Below are 18,581 nucleotides of genomic sequence, written 5' to 3'. Positions count from 1 at the left end.
GCGTACACTGTTATTGGAGGGATGGTACACGGTACCTCCATTCATGTCAGCACAGCTTTCCTTCCAGTAATCCCAGACCCCCTCCCTTTCTGAATGCAGAATGAGACCCCTGCATATCCCCCCTCCCTCCTCCCTTCTAGAATGCAGAGTTAGACCCCTGTGTATCCCCCCTTCCTCCCATAACGCAGAGTGAGGACTCAACGGCTTTTCGGATCGTGAACGGGACGGCAAGTGATGGCTGCCTATTCAACGAAAAATCCGGCAGTGTTGGTGCAGAAGCGGTTGATTGCGGTGCCACCGCCGTGCGGCGAGGGGGGCCGCACCAAGATCCCACTGCCGGCGCTAATATGCAGCAGGCCCCTCTCTACGTCGCAGGTTGAGGCGGGCCTCTCCCCGCAGCAACCAGCTGTGTCAAGGGGCCGGTAAAATTCAGCCCCATGTGTTAGTACTATTACCAATACAGGGAGAACTAATGAAAGCCCAGTTCAGTGGCCCGTACAGAGTAAGAATGAGAATTAGATAGGTGAATTATATAATTGACACCCCAGATTATAAGAAAAAGCAAAAGGTTGTGCCACATCAATATGTTAAAACAGTATCACAGCCGGGAAGTGGACAAACAAGCACAGGTCTGTCAGGCAGTCAGGAAATAGGAGGGTGAAAGGGACAGTGAGGACGAGTTAGAGAGGGGCCTGGAGGATTCGCAAATCGAACCTCCTACCATCTGGTTAGCTAACACTAACATATTAGGGAAATTAGACACTGTACTCTCCTATTTAAACACAAAACAGAGAAGTGACCTAACAAGGCTGCTCACAGAGTTTAAAGGGATGTGCAGGGACAAACCAGGGTGCACAACCCTAACCCTATATCATGTTAGTGATGGAGAGACCCCTGCCAAACAAAATCCCTATCGCCTTGGTAGCAGGAAACTGACCCAAGTTCGGGAGGAAATTCAGACTGAAGACCTAGAAATTAAAGATATAAATTCTGAAGGCAGACACAGAAAAGCTTATAAGCCAAAGGAAAACCCAAAGCCCAAAAAAGTTTTTGTGGTAGATTTGGAGGGTGGTGATGGTGGTGGTGACTGCAAGTCAAGTATCCTAACTGAGGAGGAATTGTGAGCCAGGCTGGATGAGCTGGAACAGGAAGAGATGCAGGACGAAACTGATAGGAGGTTTCAGCTGCAAGGAAAAAAAAATCCAGCACTGGGCTAAAGTACAAAATGACAATGAAGCAATTCAAGGTAGACTTAAAACTTTGCCTGACAAAGTGTCTTATGATGTTATGGTGCCATTTGGCCCACTTGCATTTATGTCAGGACAGCTATCCCACACAAATGAAGTCACTGTTTTCCTACATGACAGTTGGTTTGCAAAGTGCTCTGTTATGAAAATGATTATTTTTAACAAAAAAAAAACACTTTTTTAAAGCAATTTATAGTTAAGCTGAATAAATGTTGGGTCAGCTTTTTTGTAAAAAAGAGAGCTTATCAAGAGGACACTGAGGAAGCCGGATTGGCAACAGTGTTGCCGGTTGTGACATGGCTTGGGTTCGGAATGGAGAGGAAACCCTGGTAAAAGGTGCAAAGAAGTAACATGCGCTCCTTTGACTAAACAAGCCCAGTAGCAGCTGGGCAGTAAAAACTGACAAGCTTGTTGATTAGTGTGTGTGCTGGAAGGAGAAAAAGTCAAGTCTGCAGCAGAAAGAGAGAATTCCAAGGAAGAACAGAACATTCGAGGAAAGGCTGAACATTCTAGGCCTCTTCTCATTAGAACGGAGAAGGATGAGGGGTGACATGATAGAGGTTTATAAGATGATCAGGGGAATAGATAGGGTAGACAGTCAGAAACTTTTTCCCCGGGTGGAGCAAAGCGTTACAAGGGGTCATAAATTTAAGGTGAAGGGTGGGAGATATAAGGGGGATGTCAGGGGAAGGTTCTTTACCCAGAGAGTGGTCGGGGCATGGAATGCCTTGCCTGGGGAAGTTGTTGAGTCAGAAACTTTAGGGACTTTCAAACGGCTTTTAGATAGGTATATGGATAAAGGAGAATGATGGGGTATAGATTAAATTGTCCTTGACAGAGGACAAAGGATCGGCACAACATTGTGGGCCGAAGGGCCTGTTCTGTGCTGTATTTTTCTATGTTCTATGTTCTATTAGAACCCAGCTCGTGTTCCAGCAATTCTGTAAAATTCCCTGTGAAGTCCATTGTGTCGATTCATGTCGTTTCCTATATTTGAGAAAGGCCTGCTAAAGATAAATCTCAAGAGCACCTAAAAAGAACTGCTCTGAAGATTCTAGTGACTTGTCTACATGTACTCGGAAGTTAAACTGTATGCCAGTTATGGTGCAGCATGTCTCATGTTTTCTTCAAGAGTGGGCAAGTGATCTGCCGGGGGTTTTTATGCCTGTAACAGAACTCTGATCCAAAAATCCCTTTTTACTTTTTCGGTTAACCAGTATACATAAAAACATATTAGGAGAAGTAGGCCACTCAGCCCCTTGAGCCTGCTCCGCCATTCATTATCATGGCTGTGTCTCGAATTCCACACTCCCATCTACCCTCGATAACCTTTGATTCCCTTGCCGAACAAGAATCTATCTACCACTGCCTTAAAAATATTCAATGACCCCACCTACACCACCTTCTGAGGCAGAGAATTCCAAAGTTGCACAACTCTCAGAGAAAGCATTTCTCCTCATCTCTGTCCTAAAAGGGCAACCCCTAATTTTAAAACAGTGCCCCCTAGTTCTGGATTCAGACACAAAGACCAAACATCCTTTCCACGTCCACCTTGTCAAGACCATTCAGGATCTTAAATACTTCAATCAAGTCTCCCCTCACTCTTCTAAACTCCAGTGCAAATAAGCTCAGTCTGTCCAACCTTTCCTCATAAGACAACCAGGTCTTCCAGGTATCAATCTAGTAAACCTCCTCTGAACTGCCTCCAACGCTTTCACATCCTTCCTTAAATAAGGAGACCAAAACTGTACACAGTATTCGAGATGTGGTCTCACCAATGCCCTGTATAATAGAAATATATATGTCTGTGCGTGAGTGTGAGACTCTAAAGTAAAAAACTGGACTTTAAAAGATAATGTTAGGACTCTAAAAATTTGATCTATGTATTTATGTTTTACTTCATTACTAGTTAATTCTTGTTTTATAATAAACTGTTAATTTTGTTGTTCAGTAAAGAAACCTGGTTAGTGTGTTCTATTCTGGGAAAAAGAGAGTATATGATTAACTGGATCAATGAGTGGGAAAATTTTAAATAAGTTGTGAACTGTGGAGAAGTGGGACTGAATTAACAGTGCACTCCACCCGCCTCAGTCGTAACATCTGCAAAGCAAGCTTTAGCCTGCTGGAGCATAGGAAAAATCATGTACAAAAAGCACAGGATGATTTTCACAAAGTTATGAACAACTTTGAATCCAGGGTTGAGTTCACTGATATAGAAGATATTGTAGAAATACACGAGGAAATTCAGTGTGTGCTGGAGCACAAGCTAACTGAGCCCAGTCAAATCAGTCGGAGTTCCTCAATTGTGCTCGTGCACAATCCCGAATAAAAACAAATTAAACTAGAGCATGGCCATTACAGTGAGACTGATGAACGTGTGTGTACATTTTTTTTTAAATTTGTGGCCTCATAATGAAATGTTCCTGTTGTCACATTTCATTTCACGTGGTGGGGAGGTGTTATGCCAATGTGCTTTGTTGAATGATAATTTTCTTTAATCCACTGACTGGAGATCTGAATTTATATTTATTTTTTAAATTTAAAAGACCAGCGAAAAGGATGATTTTGCTGACAGCTGAGGTTGGCCAGCAAATTTGCAACACTGTATCCTATACTGCAATGCTGTGAGGAGGGAGACAAAATGTCTGCTAATTCCAGCAAGAACCAAGACCCAGGAAGTTTAAAGGAACTGTTTGTTCATTTCAGCAATCAGAGAAATACTGCTAACTGCAATGTTTTGAATCACTGAGTGACTGTCATGTGACAAGTCCCTCCAAATCTGTGGTTTTAAGCTGGTATTTTCTCTGCAGCAGAGGAGAAGCAACTGGACTGACATGAGCAGACCCTCTCTCTCTCTATTCAAGCTTGAAAGCTTTCAAATCCTGCTTGTCGACTTTACATACTCCGGCTACAATCAGAAACCCCACTGGAGCAAATCATCGCATTGCTATCTCTAAGAGACTCATCAAACCAGTCATGTACCTCTTCAAAGTAAAAGCCTCAGGACCACTGAATCTAGCTAGAAGCCAGCTGAATCACCAAACTCTACAAACTGTATACCTTTTTATGGAACCTAACTCGGTAACGTGTGAGTGTGAGAGAGTGTGAGAGAGTGTGAGAGAGAGAGAGAGAGAGAGAGAGAGAGAGAGAGAGAGAGAGAGAGTGTGAAAGTTGGCACCTTGTTTATTATTTTATTTGTCCAGTTTGGATACAATAAAGTTAACCTCTTCCTTTGTTAACTCAAGAAAACCTGTCCAATTGATTCTTATGATCATAGCAATTAAGTAATCAAACACCTACTGAATTGGCCAGTACACCCACTTTATGATTTAAACCTGTTGTGGTCTAACAAGGAGAGGGAAAAGAGGGAAGTCCTTCAACCCTCCTCACTTGACCGTAACGTGGTCAACAAAGCTTTCGTTCTCAGAGCAGTAGGATTTTGTCCAAGGACAGATAACAAAGATGTTAAAGTTTTGAAAGAACCTTCTATCAGCAGATTGGCTGGTTACATGATTCAGGCAATACTGGAAAGTCCCTAATGCATGGTGAATGGATGAATTTGCTTCTGAATATGATCAGATACAATTCAGGCAATATATATTTAAACAGATGGGGAGTTCACTCAATGATTCTACGGGTGAATGTCCCAAGTTTTCTCCCAGCTGCTCCCAAATTAACTGGTCTCATCCAGTACAATGGGATGCAAGTCATCGCATCCAATTACATTCATCAGCTCTAGGAAAGGGAGTGGTTTTCTTACAAGGTAGAGGTAGAGTTATGTCATAAAAAAGGGCCCAAACCTCTAAGCATTTACTCACCCCAGTACACAATCCATAAGTAACCATTTGGATTAATAAGTGCCCTACAGGCACTCTACCCTTGTGTGTTAACCATGAAGCTGGGCTGCACCATCTTGCTGAAAATAGAAAAAGCTGCCGGCCTGCATGTTGCTGGATATTGCATGTCTGTAAGCAAGCGCAGTTAGTCTAGTCAAGCCTATCCTGGTATTTGAGTCTTCAAAGCCCCTAATGAAAAGAACAAGAGGCATACTTAGTACCAGTACAACAGTAAGCCCAAGAAGCCACAGTCCCTCTGGAAACATCATCGATGAAGTATGGTATGTTTGAAGTATTACTTTGAACTGAACTATTCCGCTGCATAAGACCAAGTACTTCTCTATCTCTCCAGATTCCTCTCCTGAGAGGGGTCAATAATTCACACCCCTTGGTGTCCTGTCAGGTTTCCACATACACTGAGGACATGATGGATAATGTCTGCAAGTGTTTGTTTTGAGGATGTGGAGGCTCCAATTCGGGCTTTGGTTCAAGTTCACAGTGCATGTTACGGATTCCCAGATACTGAGTCTGAATGACCAAGCTGATATTTGCTTTTGAAAGTGTGCACTGGCCCATGGGGAGCAGTTAGCCAAATTCCATAGTCCCTTTCTTACAATAAGTGTTAAATTCCCTTCAGACAGGAACTTCCAAAATCCGGTGGTGGTGAAGGACTTAGGAATGTCCCAAGGATGATAGAAGTGTTATACAAATCAAAATCAATTCCTTCTGGCATTCACTTGTGCCATATGGCAGATGGTGCAGAGAAAACCTGCAGCATCTCCAGTAAACTTGCCTCTGGGTTATGAAGGTAACGTGGGAGCGAAGGAGAGGGAGGGGAGGGGAGGGGAGGGGAGGAGAGGAGAGGAGGGAGGAGAGGAGAGGGAGGAGAGGAGGGAGGAGAGGAGGGAGGAGAGGAGGGAGGAGAGGAGGGAGGAGAGGAGGGAGGAGAGGAGAGGAGAGGAGGGGAAGGAGAGGGGAGGGAAGGAGAGGGGAGGGAAGGAGAGGGGAGGGAAGGAGAGGGGAGGGAAGGAGAGGGGAGGGAAGGAGAGGGGAGGGAAGGAGAGGGGAGGGAAGGAGAGGGGAGGGAAGGAGAGGGGAGGGAAGGAGAGGGGAAGGGAAGGAGAGGGGGAGGAAGGAGAGGGGGAGGAAGGAGAGGGGGAGGAAGGAGAGGGGGAGGAAGGAGAGGGGGAGGAAGGAGAGGGGGAGGAAGGAGAGGGGGAGGAAGGAGAGGGGGAGGAAGGAGAGGGGGAGGAAGGAGAGGGGGAGGAAGGAGAGGGGGAGGAAGGAGAGGGGGAGGAAGGAGAGGGGGAGGAAGGAGAGGGGGAGGAAGGAGAGGGGGAGGAAGGAGAGGAGAGGGAGGGAGAAAGGGGAGGGAGAAAGGGGAGGGGAGGGAGGGAGGGAGGGAGGGAGGGGAGGGAGGGAGGAAGGGTTATGAAGGTAACGTTGGAAGGGAGGAAGGGAAAAGAGAGAAAGAATGACATTTATTTGGCACCTCTCACAACCTTGACATCCCAAAGCGCTTTACATCCAACTAAGTATTTTTGAAGTATAGTCACTGCTGTAATACAGGAAACGTGGCTGCCATTTTGCACACAGCAAGCTGCCACAAACAGCAATGAGAAAATGGCCAGATAATCTGATTCAGTGATGTTGTTTGAGATAAATATTGGACAGGAAAACCTCCCTCTCCTCTTTGAAATACAGCTATGCAATCTTTTGCATCCACCTGAGAGGCTGTGTTTTAATACCGTCTTGCACTGCTGTACTCCCTCAGTACTGCGCTGGCTTGAGTGACACTGCCAGTTCCCTGCAGCAAAATTACTGCATAACTTTGCATAATACCTGTGTACTCACTGGAACAGAGTTCGAACTGTCAAAATCAGTTTCATCTGGGACACTTTGCAGTCAGAAGAGATACTTTATATTCCCCCATCTGAACTGGATTTGCAGAATTATTCGAGGAAAGAAAACAAAAAACAAGACAGATTTCATGATAAGAACTTTACCAGAGTGCACCTCGCTCCCAGAGTGGGTTAGTGTATGGAACCAAGCTGTGTGAACATTGTGGGAGGGAAACTGTGGGGGTGGAGAGAGCAGGTGAAACCGGGTGAAATCAAGAACAATGGGTGGCTAGGAGCACATATGAAGAATACAAGAAACTGTTTGGCAGCATACAAGTTGAAACATGCAAAGAATTCCACGGTGCATCAGAGGGACATCTGCAAAAGCTGTAACCAATATTAAAAGCAACACCCAATATTGCAAGTAATCTCTCTGTTGGGAAAAAATTTTTTCAGAAAGTCATGTACAATGCATGTGGAAATATTTGGCAGTAATGACAGCCCTTGGGTGCAATTAAAAGGGAACCAAATCCAGACAGCACAGCAATGTTAGCAAAGATCTTTACATAATTTTGCGCCACGTGTTTAAGCAGGATCCTCCCTCAGAGAGCCAGTTTTTCATTACTAACTAATGACGGAAGCTGCAGAGGAGGCGAATATGCAAGAATTTACATCTCACAACAAACGATTGGACTGAGTGCTCGGAAGTGCAGAGGAAGTGATTCAAAGAAAGGCTGTGTGTTTATTCCTCCTGGGAACCATCATATTATAATCATGTTAAATAAACTTGGGTTATTGGCTATATGTTAGTGCATTAATGCATTCTAATACAGTATTAATGTGTTAAAGAATTTGCAATGCAATTTCAATGATTTCCTCTGCCATCCATAGTACAAGCTATCCCCCATTCCCAGCCTGCTGCAGCACAACACTCGCTCCTCGCTGCTCACAGCCAGGCAACCTGCTTCCCCCATCCCTCCATACTACATACTCCAGTCTTAGAAACAGAAAAATTAGGTCCTTCTACCAGAGGCTTAGTGATGATTTAGAACCAACCTCTTCAATGGCATCACAGACTTCTGCTAAGAAGATTGTGCCAAAATACAGTTCCTCTGATAGCTGCAACCAGTATACAGACCACTCTCTTAATATTGATAAATTAAGCAAGCAGCAAAACTACTGCAAATGGATTTCAAAGCAATTGAGGGGTCATCCATTTTGGACCAAAAATGGTTAGATCCAAGTATTATCAAAAAGCTAGGAACAGTGGAAGTCCAAAGAGACTCAGAGGTCCATGTACACAGATCGTTAAAATGTAAAAGGTACAAAAATTTATGAAAAAGGCTAATGGAATGTTAGCCATTATAACTAGAAGGCTAGAATATAAAGAGGAGGAGGGTTTGCTACAGCTACATCTGGAGTATTGTTTTCAATTCTGGGCACCACACTTTATAAAATGGCCTTGGAGGAGGAGTGCAGATTCACCAGAATGTTACCAGAACTCCAAGGATTAGATTATGAGCAGAGATTACATAAATTAAGCTTGTATTTCCTGGAATACAGAAGTTATAGGGTGATTTGATTGAGTTTTTCTTGATTTTGAAAGAAATTGATAGGGTAGACAGAGAGAAACTTGTTTTTTTAACTGATGGAACTGTCTAGGACAAGGGAATATAACCTTAAAATCAGAGCCAGACCCATTCAGGGGAGAAGTTAAGAAACACTTCTTCATGTAAAGGGTGGTGAAAGTACAGAAAATCTCAGCAAGAACACAAGAAATAGGAGCAGAAGTAGATCACATGGCCCACCTAGCCTGCTCCGCCATTCAATATGATCATGGCTGATCTCAGGCTTCAATTCCACTATGCTGCCTGCTCCCCAAATCCCTCGATTCCCTGTGAGACCAAAAATCTATCTATCCCAGCCTTAAATGTATTCAATAATGGAGCATCCACAACACTCTGGGGTAGAGAATTCCACTACAACTTTTGAGTGTAGTAATCTCTCCTCATCTCAGTCCTGAATGATTGGCCCCTTATCCTGAGACTGTGCTCCCGCGTTCTAGATTCCCTGACCAGTGGGAACAATCTCTCAGCTTCTACCCTATCAAGCCCTTTCAAAATCTTGTATGTCTCAATTAGATCACCTCTCATTCTTCTCAACTCCAGAGAATATAGACCCAATTTATTCAGCCTCTCATCATCGGATAACTGCCCCGCCCCACCACTGCACTGCCTCCAGTGCAAGTTTATCCTTTCTTAAATTAGGAGACCAAATCTGCACTCAGTATTCCAGGTGCAGTCTCACCAAAGACCTGTACAGCTTCAGTAAGACTTCTTTTTCCTGTACTCCAATCCCCTTGCAATAAAGGCCAACATGCCATCTGCCTTCCTAATAGCCTGCTGCACCAAAATGTTAATTTTGTGTTCCTCGTACAAGTACCCCAAGGCTGTCCGAACATAAACACTTACCAGTTTCGCCCCTTTTAAAAAATATTCTTCTTTTCTATTTTTATGATCAAAGTGAACAACTTCACACTTCCCTACATTATACTCCATTTGCCATCTTGTTGTCCACTCACTTAGCATTCCTTTATCTGTTTGCAACCCCAATGTCCTCCCCACAGCTTACCTTTCCACCGAGCTATGTATCATCAGCAAACTTAGATACTCTCTGTCTCTTCATCCAAGTCATTAATATAGAGCATAAATAACAGAAGCCCCAGCACTGAACCTTGCGGCACCTCACTATTCATTGCCTGCCAACTTGAAAATGCCCCATTTATGCCCAGTCTCTGCTTCCTGTCTAATTGCCAATCCTCTATCCACACTAATATATTACCCTGAAAACCATGACTCTTATTTTGCCTATTAATCATTTATGTAGAACTTTACTGAATGCCTTTTGGAAATCCAGGTATACATCTACTAGTTCCCCTTTTATCTACCCTACTAATTACATCTTCAAAGAACTCTAATACATTTGTCAAACAGGATCTCCCTTTGGTAAAACCATGCTGACCCATTTTAATCATACTATGCTTTTCCAAGTGCAATGTTAAGACTTCTTTAATAATCGTTTCCAGCATCTTCCCAACGACTGATGTTAGGCTAACTGGCCTGTAGCTCCCCGTTTTCTCTCTACCTCCTTTCTTGAAAAGCAGTGTAACATTTGCCAACTTCCAATCTGATGGGACCATTCCTGAATCTAAGGAATTCTGGAAAATCATAGTCAGCGCATCCAAAATCTCTTCAAGAACCCTAGGGTGTAGGCCATCTGGTCCCGGGACTTGTCAGATTTTAGTCCCTCAAGTTTCTCCAATACTTTTTCTCAGCTGATATCAATATCCTTAATTTCCACACTCTTTTTAGCCCCTAGGTTACTGCCTATTTCTGGTACGGAACTAGTGTCTTCTACCCTGAAGACAGAAACAAAATATTTGTTCAATGCCTCTGCCACGTCCTCATTTCCCATGATGATTTTTCCTGTCTCTGCCTCTAAGAGACCAATGTCTACTTTAGCTACTCTCTTCCTTTTTATGTACTTATAAAAGCTCTTACAATCTATTTTTATATAGCTAGCTAGTTCACTCATATTCTTTATTTTCCTTTTTTATCAACTTTTTGGTGGCCCTTTGTTGGTTTCTGAAACACTCCCAATCCTCAGACGTGCTACATTGTAAGCCTCTTCCTTTAAACTAATACGCTCCTTAACTTCCTGAGTGAGCTACGAATGGGTCTTTCTTGCCGAGTTTTTGTTTTTGAGCGGAATGTACTTTTATTGAACCATCTGAATTGTTTCTTTAAATATTTCCCACTGTTCATTTACCACCATACCTTCCAGTCTATTTACCCAATTAACCTTAGCCTTCATACCTTTGCAATTGGCTTTGTTTAAGATTCTTGTTTGTGATTGAAATGTGTCATTTTCAAACTTAACATAAAATTCAATGGTATTATGATCACTATTTCCCAGTGGATCTTTTATGATTACATTGCTTATTAACCCTGCTTCATTCCACAGTACAAGATCTAAGATAGCTTTATCCCTAGTCGGTTCAACAAAGTACTGCTCCAAAAAACTGTCACAAAAACATTCTACAAACTCATCTTCTAGACCACTGTTGCCAATTTGATCATCCCAGTCTATATGCAGATTAAAGTCCCCACCCAATTAATACATTACCTTTTTTATATGCTCCAGTAATTTCCCATTTAGTGTTCTGTCCAATAATATAACTACTGTTAGGGGACCCTGTAAACTACTCCCACCAGTGTTTTCTGACTCCCGCTATTCCTAATTTCCACCCAAGCCTATTCTACTTCATGATCTTCTGAGGCAAGATCCCTTCTTATTAATGTCCTTATGTCATCCTTTACTATCAGGACTACCCCTCCTCCTTTGCCATCTGTCTGTTTCTCCAAAATATTGTGTATTCATTTCCCAACCTTGATCTCCTTGTAACTATGTCTCGGTAATGGCAATTAGATCTACATCATTTAGCACTATTTGTGCCACAAGTTCATCTATCTTATTACAGATGCTTTGTGTATTCAGATAAAGGAACTTTAATTACTTTTTTTACCTCTATTCCCTGCAATTACTTATTTGCCAATGTACAATTTTTGTTAAACTCTCTGTCCCTTCCTGTCCCATTCTATTGGGAGCTACCCACATTACTATCTTGCTCCGATGCCCTGACACCTCTCTTTGGATTTCTAAATTTCCCTTTACCCAAGCCCTCCCCCACCCCTCTGTTCATTTAAAGCCCTGTCCGCAGCCCTAGTTATGCAACTGGCCAGGACACTGGACCCAGTCGAGTTCAACTGAAGCCCATCCCAATGAAATAGCTCCCTCTTGCCTGAGTACTGATGCCAATGTCCCAAGAATCAAAATCCCTTCTTCCCACACCACTCTTTGAGCCACGCATTTAGTTCTCTAATCTGCTTGACCTGTGCCAATTTGCGCGTGGCTCAGGTAACAATCCGGAGATGATGACAGGAAGTCCAGGCTCCTCAGTGTTTGTAAAGAGCAGAGACAGGTTACTGTTTCTGGTACTGAACCTTCTTCACAAACTGACAAAAGGATTGAACCCTGAAACATTAAACTGTCCTTCCTCTGCACCAAACCCAATGGACTTGTATGTATTTCTGACACTTCCTGCATTTATTTCAGATTTTCCAGCACTATTTCTTCTTACTTGCAGTAAAAACTCTACACTTACTCAGACACCAGGTGGGGAGCTACAATTGAGCTCAGTGCTCCAGAATAGTGAAGGGAAATTAGCAAAGGTTCACAGACTGAGGCACTATGCAGCAACTCCTACTCATAAATCCGCAGATAAGAATATCAAGGGAAGACAGAATCAGGAAAGGACAGAAATGGGTTTAGTTGTAAAACCTTCCATAGTAGAATAGCATGCCAACATGTTATACATCGCACACACTGAGAATGTTAACTTCAGACAGTTCAATGGGCAATCAACACCAATGGAACTCTGCCCAAGTCAGTACGTTGAGGAAGAGAGGGGAGAAAAAGCAGACCAAAAACGAGGTGGTTCCATGTTCAGCCTACTAGAGACAGCCCTTAGTATGAGGTTATTAGGAGCTGCAACTCTACAATCGCTCATCTTTGAAGTGGGGAAAATAAAACTTGCATTTGTCTCAGAACAACCCAAGGTGCTTCACAACAACTACTTTCCTTGTGTAGTTACTGTCGTTTTGTAGGGAAGCACAGCAACCAATTTTCACACAGGTTTCCCAAACAACAATGAGCTGCATGGTCAAATTTAGTGGTGGTGATTGAGGTATAGGTGTTGGCCAGACAGAACGCCACCGCTTTCAATTACTGCCATGCAACCTCTAACATACACCTGAGGGGGCAGATGGGATTTCAGCTTAATATCTCATTACAGGATGACACCTTCAACAGTGCAACAATCCCTCAGTATGGAACTGAAGAATCAGCTAGATTACATGCTCAAATCCTATAGTGGGGCTTGAACCTTCTGACTCAGAGCCATGTATGCTACCACCGAGTCAAGGCTAACACTCAGAACAGTATCATTTTCTTTTCAGGAACACTGGCCTGAATGCCCCAGTTTAGGGCCTCTGTAGTATCAAATAATCCAAGGAGACAACATAGATTAGACTAATCCTTAAATAGTAATCATGCAAAACATCAGAGATGGCTAGACATAGTTCATCAGAACTAAGTACACCAGAACCAAGTTTAGTCTCAGATCTCTTTTAGAACCCAATAGTGTAGGACACATTTTAAACAACAAGCTAAGAGTATACTTCTTAAAGAGCAAGTTTGACCACTAATTAAAAATGTCTTCATCGAAAGATAGGTCAGCTTTCATAACCATCTACACAAAGTAAGAATTGATCTCAATGGCCCCAAACACACAGAACCATCAATGGGAAACAGGTTTAATACAGTTTGTGAACTGAACACATTACAAAGTAGTTGCCAACGTCAAAGCCAGTTCATAAACAGAGATAGATATGTTTAATTCATCAGTGTCGCAGTGTTTTAACCCATCCCCATATTGAGCAGCTTCCTGTTCCTTACAGAAGTGTCTCAGAGTGCAATATCACCCATTGCCCCAAACTGCCCAACAATCTGAGTTCAATACCTCTCCCTCATTTTCCATATCCAGAGACTAATAGAATGTCTGTGGCAGTTCCTGGGACTGAAAAATAACCCAGCCACTGCAGCTGGGAACTATACAGATTAGAGCTAACAGAAATACAGAATACCACTATTCCATTAAATAGCCTTAAGAGCCCACAAGTATGAAATTGACATAATCTGCTGTCGATGCCCCAATTTTGTACTGCCCGATTTCTGCTTTTTCCATAATCCCTCCCCCTCCTGCACCAAAACAGTACATCACTGCTTACAATTCCTGCCATCATTGTGTTCAGCATGCTTCAACTTTTAAAACCTATTCATTAGCTGAGCTTAGCAATCTTAATGTATAAATAATTAGATACCTCCACCAGCAATGTCAGCAGTTTCAATGAACTAGCTGGTTGACTGATCTTGTGTCAGCTGTGGCTCAGTTGGTAGCAATCTCATCTCCCAATCAAATGTTTGTGAGTTCAAACCCCATTCCGGAGACTTGAGAACATAATCTAGGGTGACAACATTTATCCCTCAACTAACACCTAAAATACCTATTATCTGATATTTAGCACATTGCTGTCTGTGTACAAATTGACTGCCGCCAGTGACTACACTTCAAAAGTACTTGATTGGGTGTAAAGCGCTTTGGGACATCCAGAGATTGTGAAGGAGGGGCATGTCACATAACAGTCACTCAATCATTCAAGCATAGCAGTTAGCAGTATTTCTCTCGCTAAAAAGAACAGGTAGTTCCTTTAAATTTCTGGGTCTTGGTTCTTGCTGGGGAATTAGCAGACATTTTGTCTCTCTCCTTACAAGCATTGCGGCGTAGGATACAGTGTTGCAAAGTAGGTGACCATCCAAAGCTGCCAGCTTGTAGCTTTTGTTTTTAAATGTCTTTTAAAAAAATATTAATTCAGATCTCCAGACAGTGGATTAAAGAAATTTATCATTCAACAAAGCACATTGGTGTAACAAAAGGCAGATTTGAATAAATTTACTATACAAAGAAACCACTTTCACCCCAATATTAAGAACTGTGGGGGATCCATGTGGGCCTCTGCTTGCCCCAGATTACTGCTGCTGTTTCCCACATAATATAGTCGCTTCCTCAACAACATTCCTGTCAGTACATGTAGAGCTTCAAATATTCAAGGCTTTATATCCAGATCCAAAACAAACCTCCGAGCAGAAACAGAGACTAGCTTCAAAGAAATTTCCCACCATTCCAGAATAAAGGGCTGTTTAGCTGATCTAAGAATCACTGCAAGAAAGAGAAAGGCTGGCAGTGAAATCAGGCAGTAATCTGGCACAGCAGACTGCCAGCTGGTTCTGTTAAAAGGACAATTCTGTAAACGTTATCACCAAAAGATTTCATACAGCTCCCTCTCAAATGAAAATGTACCACATAAATGCTCGGAGTGATTCATTCTACGACAGAACTGTACCTTAATAGCCAGAAGATCAGACACTGCACTGTGTCATGCAGACCCCCACCCTGCCAAGAATGAGGCATATTAATTTTGTCATATGAACAGCACAGTAGCGCAGTGGTTAGCACCGCAGCCTCACAGCTCCAGCGACCCGGGTTCAATTCTGGGTACTGCCTGTGTGGAGTTTGCAAGTTCTCCCTGTGTCTGCGTGGGTTTCCTCCGGATGCTCTGGTTTCCTCCCACAGCCAAAAGACATGCAGGTTGATAAGTAAATTGGCCATTATAAAAATTGCCCCTAGTATAGGTAGGTGGTAGGGGAATATAGGGACAGGTGAGGATGTGGTAGGAATATGGGATTAGTGTAGGATTAGTATAAATGGGTGGTTAATGGTCGGCACAGACTCGGTGGGCTGAAGGGCCTGTTTCAGTGCTGTATCTCTAAATCTAAATCTAAACATTGATTTTAAACTGTTGCTGGAGTGAAGAAAGGACTTGTTAAAAAAAAAATCACCAAACACTGGGCTGGAAAAACATTTGCATATTAGCAGAGAGTGCTTGGAGAGACAAAGGACTATTCCCTGGTCCACTTAACCCAAAATGGATTGTGGTCACCAGACACTGAAAGTGAGGAAGCTCACATTCCAGGATGGCTGCGAAGATGGCAGAATACACAGACAGAAGTGGTCAAACCAACTAGTCACATGACTAACCTGTTGGGCAACCTGGGGTTTTTTGAATTATGCCACCGAGAAAGACTCAGAAGGCAGTTTTGAACTGGAACCTGGAACAAGGAAGCCTCACTCTCTACTTCTCCCAAGCCACCGGACCATCAGAAGACATGTAAACCTCAAGAGAGAAAAGACTCCGACCTCTAAATAAGCTGAAGCATGCACTGGGCCACAACAACTTGCAAGTCTGACCGGCAAACTCAAAGGACAGTAAAATAGAAGCCCATCCATTGCCTCAAACTTTTCCCCTTTATTCTCTTCTACTTTTCTGTCTCTTTCTGAACGTGTGTTTATCGTGTATGCATGCTAGCGTGGACGTGTCACATATTCATAGTCGGTAACCGGATTAGAGTTTAAGATTAATAAACTTCTACCTTTCTTGCTTAAAATCTAAGAAAACCTGGCTGAATTCATTTTTTTTTTGCCTTACAACTGGAAAGCAGTGAACAAGGATTCACTAAGGGGGAGCTAAAACACGGTGTTTTTCTAAAAAGTAAACTCTGTTACGATTAAACCAGGCAAAGGCTGAGAGGGACCCCCTAGACCACTTCTCACTGTACTATCCAGCTGCCTGTCCACAATCAAATATTCAGCTGCCATACTCAGCTCTCACAAGCACCCTGTGTGTCTTTTGTTCCAGGATGAAGATGATGGCAACCATGGAACTCTAGGTGACTGCAAGCTGGGATTTTGATCTCAATTCCAGCCCATTGGCAAGAGCAGCTTCTTCCAATTCTAGACCATTTCCCTGTGGCATCGCTACTTCACAACTGAAGCCTTCATGGCTTGTGCAGGGAGGTCCAAAGCACAGTCCACAGATCAGATCCAACTGTGAGTTACATTTAGCTGGCCCTTGAAGCCCCAGCCAACTTATTTTGCAAATGTGCACTTAAGTTTTTCCGAATGCTGGATTCAGTGTTGAGTTTTCCAGGCCAGATTTTACAAAGATTGCTCCCTCATTAGTGGATTTAAACCAATGTAGTATTTTTGCAGCAATCACAGTACAGCCTTTACTAACCCGCACCCAGTGAATTCAGAACACTGCAAGCAACAGCAAAATAAAATCCAACTTCAACATTCAAACGCCAGTAGTGATTATGTCGGGACCAGTGCAGGGAAGAAGGTGCAGAAGAACATGGGGACAGTGCAGGTCAACAACTATTTGTATGAGCACGAACACTAGAGGGCCTGCTTTGAGAACAAATCGCAGTTTTTCAAATTAAATGACAAACTGATATTTCATCCCTTGTCTGTGACAGTATTAGGCAGTCTTTTCAAAAGGAATTTAAAAAAACTTGCATTTATATAGCATCGTTCACATTCTCGAGATCTAAAGCGCCTTATGACCAATAAATCTTTTTGAAACGTAGTCACAGTTGTTATTCAGGGTATTGAGGGAAATGGAAAAAAAACAGGTAGACGGAGTTGAAGTGCAGACCAGCCATAATCTAACTGAAGGCAGAACAGGCTTGAGGGACTGAATGTACTACATGCCTTTTCCTATGTTCAGCAAATGGCTGTCTTTGCTCTTCAGTATAATGCTTCTTGATTTTCTCCAACAGCTATTTCCAATAATATGGTTTTACTAGATTTTTAAGGTTAAAGTTAAAACTATATAACATTATCAAGAATGTAATTTTGCATTGGGTACAGCAACTGCCTGAGGAGAACCAATTGTTTTTGCCTAACATTCTATCGCCAGCTTAACATATTCGTATGATTATTTTTATTTGAAATTCACTTAATAACATCACTAAGAGTGCTGGCAACACTCAGGTCCTTTTTTAAGTGTTTTGATTGAATGTTTGAGAGTCATAGAGGAAACTTAAAAGGAGTAAGTTTTCCAGTGGCATGCACCTGGCACAGATTCAGATGGTCACCAGACGGGAGTGCACAACAGGACATCGAGCTCACAGCCCACAGCTTCCCATCCAGACTTCTCTCCAGCATTTACTCTTGTATTCGTGCAAGAGTGGCAGTTTCCAAAAACAGACCAAGTTCCACCACCAACAGTAAATCATTCACTGCCGTATATGAAAGAACATGCCCGTGTTTAACAATTAATCCCTCATGACAGAACATTTTTCACTAAACACATGGGGTGCCCTCTATGTTCTCCAGTTCTGCTGAAAACAGAAAATACCACATCACAAGACCAATGCTGACAAACTTAGCTCCTCAGTTACTCCTGCTCCTAATTTGTATGTTTGTATAGATAGGTTCTTGATAAGCAAGGGGATGAAAGGTTATCGAGGGTAGGTGGGAATGTGGAGTAATCAGTTCAACCATTACCTTATTGAATGGTGGAGCAGGCTCAAGGGGCCGAGTGGCCTAATCCTGTTCCTAATTCGTACGTTGGTATGTTCAGACTTATTTACAGTTGTAGTTCATAGAAAGACCCAGCGAGATATGTAAAAGGGTTATAACCAGGCTTACACAATAAACTTATATCATAATCTTGAGCTCATCCAAAACTCTGCTGCCCATATCCCAGCTTGCACCAAGTCCCATTCACCCATCGCCCCTGTGCTCGCTAATCTCCATAGGCTCCCAGTCTGGCAGTTCCTCAATTTTAAAATTCTCATTCTTGTTTTAAAATTCCTCTATGGTCTCTCCCCTCTGTAACTCTGTAACCTGTTCCAATCCTACAATCCTCCCACATTTCTGCGCTCCTCCAATTCTTGTCTCTTATGCATCCCTTATTTTAATCGATCCACCATTGCTTTCGGTTGCCAAAACCCTAAAGTCTACAATTCCCTCGCTAAATCCCGTTGCTTCTCTACCTCCCTTTCGTCTTTTTAGACGCTCCTCTAAATCTACCTCTTTGACCAAGTTTTTGGTTATCTGTCCTAATATTATATGT

General features: G+C 42.7%; 1 protein-coding gene across 6 annotated transcripts in view; it reads right to left on the bottom strand.

Annotated features, from left to right (window-relative positions):
* Nucleotides 1-18,581, bottom strand: part of arhgap32b (Rho GTPase activating protein 32b) — a 645,931-nt gene that overhangs the window by 549,156 nt on the left and 78,194 nt on the right. The window lies entirely within an intron of this gene.

The sequence above is a fragment of the Heterodontus francisci genome, chromosome 22, assembly GCF_036365525.1.
Source record: "Heterodontus francisci isolate sHetFra1 chromosome 22, sHetFra1.hap1, whole genome shotgun sequence".
Classification (NCBI taxonomy): Eukaryota; Metazoa; Chordata; class Chondrichthyes; order Heterodontiformes; family Heterodontidae; genus Heterodontus; species Heterodontus francisci.
Note: the sequence above shows the minus strand (reverse complement) of the source record. Positions and strands in the feature narration are given on the sequence as shown.